Source organism: Arachis hypogaea, chromosome 18 (genome assembly GCF_003086295.3).
Source record: "Arachis hypogaea cultivar Tifrunner chromosome 18, arahy.Tifrunner.gnm2.J5K5, whole genome shotgun sequence".
Lineage (NCBI taxonomy): Eukaryota > Viridiplantae > Streptophyta > Magnoliopsida > Fabales > Fabaceae > Arachis > Arachis hypogaea.
The window spans coordinates 115821361-115827123 of record NC_092053.1 but is presented as its reverse complement, the minus strand read 5'-3'; positions in this window follow the sequence as shown (position 1 = coordinate 115827123).

Below are 5763 nucleotides of genomic sequence, written 5' to 3'. Positions count from 1 at the left end.
CTAATAATCAACAATTATTCAATGCATTCATACATTTATCATGAGGACTTTTCATAAGGTTGTAATGGGGCCAGGGTCAAGGTAGGATTGTATTTGGTCAAGTGAGCTTTGAAATTTAAATCTTTGATTAACTTAAGCTCTCACCTAACCTACAACCTATACAATTCAAATACAAATCTAACTACCCATTCTTCACTTTTTCACACACTCATGCATTCTCTTTTTTTTTTTTATCACAACCCATATGCATTGGTTATTATTGGCTTCACCTTGGGGCATTTTTGTCCCCTTTTTGTTGCTTTCTTTTTCTCTTTTTCTTTTTCTTTTATATATTTTTTCTTTTTATTTTTCTTTTTTTCTTTATCATTTTGTTTCACTAAAATATATACAAACGTATCAATGCATATGGTTTTAGATATTTAATGCATGAGTATGTGTCCAATTCCTAAGATCTTCAATAAAAATACAAAAACACACTTTTATCCCAACCAATGTTTCCAAATTTCTCACACTTAAATGATATACATACTCACTATCCTAAACTAATCAAAGATCCAAATTAAGGACATTTATTGTTTTTTCACTTAGGGGTAGTGATGTGCTACATTAAAGAACAAAAGGGTTTAGCATAAGCTCAAAGTTGGTTGACAATGGTAGATAAAATGGGTAAGGCTATTTTGGTAAGTGAGCTATTTGAAATTAGAGCCTCAATCATATAAATGCATTCATACACGTAATAATGGACATAAAGAATCAAACAAATCAAAGATTGCAATCATAGAAAGAGAATAATGCACACAAGAAGGAAAATAGTGGTTATATGATGTAACCACACAATTAGGCTCAAAACTCACATGGTTGTATGTTCTTGGCCCACAAATCATGTTCCAAAATTAATTCCTTCAAGCAAGTTCAACACAAAAGTTTTTTTTCAAATTGGTAGGGGTGCCCTAAAACAGTTTTCTTGGAAAAGAAATCATCACTCTAACCAAGTAGTCCTAACCTAAAAATGGGTAGAATATATACAAACTCTAACTATCATGCAACCTAGCATGCAATGCAACAACTAACTAACAAAGAAGATTAAGAATTGGTGTTGGAAAAAGAAATTGTTACCCATGGAGGTCGGTCCTCGACCTCCCCACACTTAAAGATTGCACCGTCCTCGGTGCATGCAAAGAAGAGCAAGGCGGATGGGTTGCTACAACTGATGAGCTCCTTCAAAAGGTTGTGCGGAGGGACTTACTTGTTGCCCCATTTAGAAGTTTTTTTTCCTTCTTGGTGTCCAGCCTAAAAGGAGAGAAAGAGAAAGAAAATTAAGCCCACAACAAAGATATCAAAGCAAATAGAACATAGGCAGGGGCTAATGCCAAATAAGAGTAAGGTTCTCAGCTACATGGTAGCTACAACATGTAAGTGAGAGAGCAATATAAGTAAAAGGCATATCAACTATCACTTGATTCAAGAGTAAAGTCAAAGCATAAGTAAATGCTATGAAGAGAACACTCAGAAGCATCAAGTTCAACTAGGAAAGCGTGGGTCATAAAAGACAATATGAGTTCATATCAATGCACAAAGAACACAAGAGTCATAAAAGATTAAGCATTGATTTAAAAGTTTTATCACCCAACAATATCAAACAAGTCAAGAGGCACCAAAATAATTTAAGAAATTTTCAATAGTTGAGTAGAAAAATTCAACACCAATATTAAAATAAGAAACTTAGAAAAGAAAATAAGAACAAGCTATAAAAACAAAATTAAAATGCAATGAATGAAAAAAAGCAAATGCAACATACAAAAGGAAATGAAAAATAAGAAAAATGAGAAGTGGAATTTTGAAGAGAGGGAGAAGAAGAAAGTAAGAAAGGAAGAAGAGGGAAGAAGAAAGGTAGAAAGAAAGAAGAAGGAGAGAAGAAAGAAGAAGAAGAAAGAAGAAGAAAGGAGAAGAAACAGGGGAGAAACAGGGCGCGAAGGTGACGCGCGCGCATGGGGATGCGTACGCGCGAAAAGCAGGAAGGACCAGTGACGCGTACACCTCAGCGATGCACACGCGTGGAGAGCAATTGTGCTCCGCGCATGAAATTTCGCACAGTACCGGCGCAACTCTCTGGTTTTTGTACCAGGAGTTTGATAGCAAAAATTATTGTCGGTCTAGAATTTCTCTTATAGAAATGAGAACTTCGTTGTAAGCATAGTTCCAAACCAACAAACAATTCTCACATCAAATTTAATTTGGTTTTGTCACAAGTACAAACCCCAATAAAAATTAACCGAAGTATTTAAACCCCGGGTCGTCCCACAAGGAATTGCAATGAAGTGATCAATTATTGGCTATGAAGATGCAAGGGGGTTTGATTTGTAATTGGGACAAGAAAATAAATGGGCAAGAAAATATAAAAGCAAGAAAGCAAACAACAAGAACTAATAAAATAAAGGAAAGAACTCTTGGCTAGACATAGGTAATTGAGATCACCATCCTTGTCTACAAACCAAATATTGACAATTATGAGGGACCAACCCATTAAGTCTACTTCTAAAGCTTTAAGTACGTTTAATGTCTACTCCTAAGCTTGAAGTACGTCAAATAGGCTTGATCAACATCAACCATAAGTCCCAACCTAGCTATTAATTAACTTAATAGTAGGTTAGTGTCAATGGACATCAAATTGACCACATAGGGTTCTCAAATTACCAATTCAATGAGACCCAATGACTCAAGGTCACTCAATTCCCTTAGCCTAGGCCAAGAGTCAAGAAAACTACTCAAAAATTAGAGGAAAAATTTTATCAAACACCTAGAATGCACTAAAAGTAAACATCACGATATGCAAGAATTAATGAAACCCACAACTAACATAAGCAAGAATCAATAATAACAATCAAGATCAACAATAAAAGAACCTCAAACATAAATTGCATTAAAGAGATCCAAATCCAACATGAGCATTCATGAACATAAAAGAGACATAAAAGTAAAATTAACAAGAAAACTAGGAGAATTAGAGTGTAGAAACAAGAAATTATAGAGGAAACAATATGAAATCAAGTAATCAAATCTAGATCTAAGAGAAATTAACCTAATCCTAACCTAATTCTAGAGAGAAGAGGGAGCTTCTCTCTCTATAAAACTAACTAAAGGCTCATCATGACTAACTAAGTGCTCCCCCCTTGCCCAAGCTTGAATTTTGCATGAAATAGCATCAGAAATGAGTTGGATTGGGCCTAAAATGCTTCAGAAATCGCTGGCCACGAGTTGCCTTTAGTGAGTCACGTGCTGCACGCATACACGTCCCTAAATGCCAGGAAATTATAGCAAATTTTATATGATTTTGAAGCCCCGGATGTTAGCTTTCCAACACAACTGGAACCGCCTCACTTGGACCTCTGTAGCTCAAGTTATGATCATTTTAGTACGAAGAGGTCAGGATTGACAGCTTAGCGATTCCTTCATTTCTTCATGAGTTCTCCCACTTTGCATGCTTTTTCTTCATTCCTTCAATCTAATCTTTGCCTTCTAAACCTGAAATCACTTAACAAATATATCAAGGCATCGAATGGAATTAAAGTGAATTAAAATTGGCAAATTTAAGGCCTAAAAAGCATGTTTTCACACTTAAGCACAAATTTAGGGAGAATTACAAAACCATGCTATTTTATTGAATAAATGTGAGAAAAGTTGATAAAATCCCCTAAATTAAGCATAAGATAAACTACAAAATTGGGGTTTATCAGAGTTCCAACTTCAGCATATGACACGTGCGCGTCGTCCATGCTTACGCGTGGAACATCCCTTTTTTTTTTTTAAAGAAGTCTAAAAACATAATTAAATATTCTCCTAACCTATAAACACTCTAAACTAACCAAAATTTAAATTTAACTAAAAATCTTTTAGTTTTTGAAATTTTTTTTCAAAGACAATGCAAACAAAACTTGCACTTCAAGCAAAATGCAATTAAAAAACAACTATTCTACTCAAAACATGAATCTAGTAAGCAACTTAGCAATCAAAGCAAGATATACAAGAGTATAGAAAATAAGAAAAACTACCTACAATGGCAACTCAATTCATCCATTGATTATATCTACAAGAGAATGGAAAGAGTTTACCATGGTGGGGTGTCTCCCACCTAGCACTTTTATTTATTGTCCTCAAGTTGGACTTATGGAGAGCTCTAATCAAGGAGGCTTGTGCTTGAATTCATCTTTGAACTTCCATCAATGCTTGAATCTCCAATAAGCTCTATTATTCCAAGTCATTTGTATCAAGCTTTGATGGAGTTCTTCACAAACCATGAGCTCCCAAAATTGATCTTCTTTTTGTTATCTGGGATCCCACACTTTGTTTTCACACCCATCTTCTAATTGATCATCATGATTCCATTTGGGTGGTAAGCAAGCTGAATTCTCATTTGAGCACCAAATTCTCCTCCTAGATCCATACAATTTAGCATTCCTCTAACCATGGGACCTATGCCTTGAGGGTTCAACCTTATTGAGCCTAACATCATTTTACCAACCACTACACAATTCTCCCTTACTCTTCAATCCATAAAGAACTCTAAGTTGCCCATCCGTTTCAAGAAAACCATATTCAAATGGGACAATGAAGCTTAGGGATAAGAGGTTTACTCACTTGAATGATGTAATGGATGATGGTGACTTAGGAAGGGGTGGTCCCAATAATCTTGCAAGTGCCACTCCCTTGTGCTCTTCTTTGACTACCTCCACCTCTTGGAAAGCTTCTTCAATTTCAATTCCTTGTTCACCAACTCCTTCTATACATCCCTCATTACTCAAGACATGTGTCAGAAGTTGTGCTCTAGCCTCCTCAACATCAATTTCATAACACAATGAGGAAGGTTCAACAATTTCAAAAGACACATTGGTTGGTGTGAAATCATCTTCAATGGTGGAGCTTGCTTGTTCAACTTCTTCCAATCTTTCATCATCCACAATATGCCTAGGAGATTGGACATTATCCTCCTCAACATCATCTTTAAGTTCAATGGAAGAAGGTTCAACAACTTCCACAAAATCATCAATAACATCACTTGGTGTGGAAGTGTTCTCAAGCTTGAAGTCCACCTCTTGTTCAACTTTGCCTAGGTCTTCAACCACTTCTTCTTCTTCAACAATCTCTTCCTCCTCCACTTGTTGCACAACACACTCCACTTTCTTGTTCTCATGTTGAGATTCTAAAATCTCCTTCATCCTCCCCTCTTCGGTTGATTTTTTACATTCATCCGTGGAAATGCTTTGCTTGTTGCATGAGTCCCATGAGTCCAAGGTGGCTTTAATTTTGGCAAGGTTAGCCATGATATTTTCGTGTCTCTTTTGGGCTTCTTCTTGCTCCTTTGGACGGATGATTACTTGAAGCCGATCTATTGCTTCCTTGAGACGATCCATTGGCTCTTGTTCCACTTGACTAACATAAGTAGGATCATATTGCTCTTGGATGGATGGATATGGGTGTTCTTCCCTGGAGGGTGGTGGTGGAAAAGGAAATTCATCTTGTGGTTGAAAGTTCTCATACATTGGAGGTGGTTCTTTGAGGTATTGAGGTTGGAATTATTGTGGTTCTATGTGTGGTGTGTATGGCTCATATGGAGGTGTTTAGTGGTATGATGCTTGTGAGTATGGTAGTTGAGGGCTATATTAAGGAGTGGGCTCATAGGCACATGGTGATTGTAGTTGATAACCACAAGGAGGTCCACCATAGCTATTGGATTGGTATGCATCATGGTATGGTTCTTGCTCATAA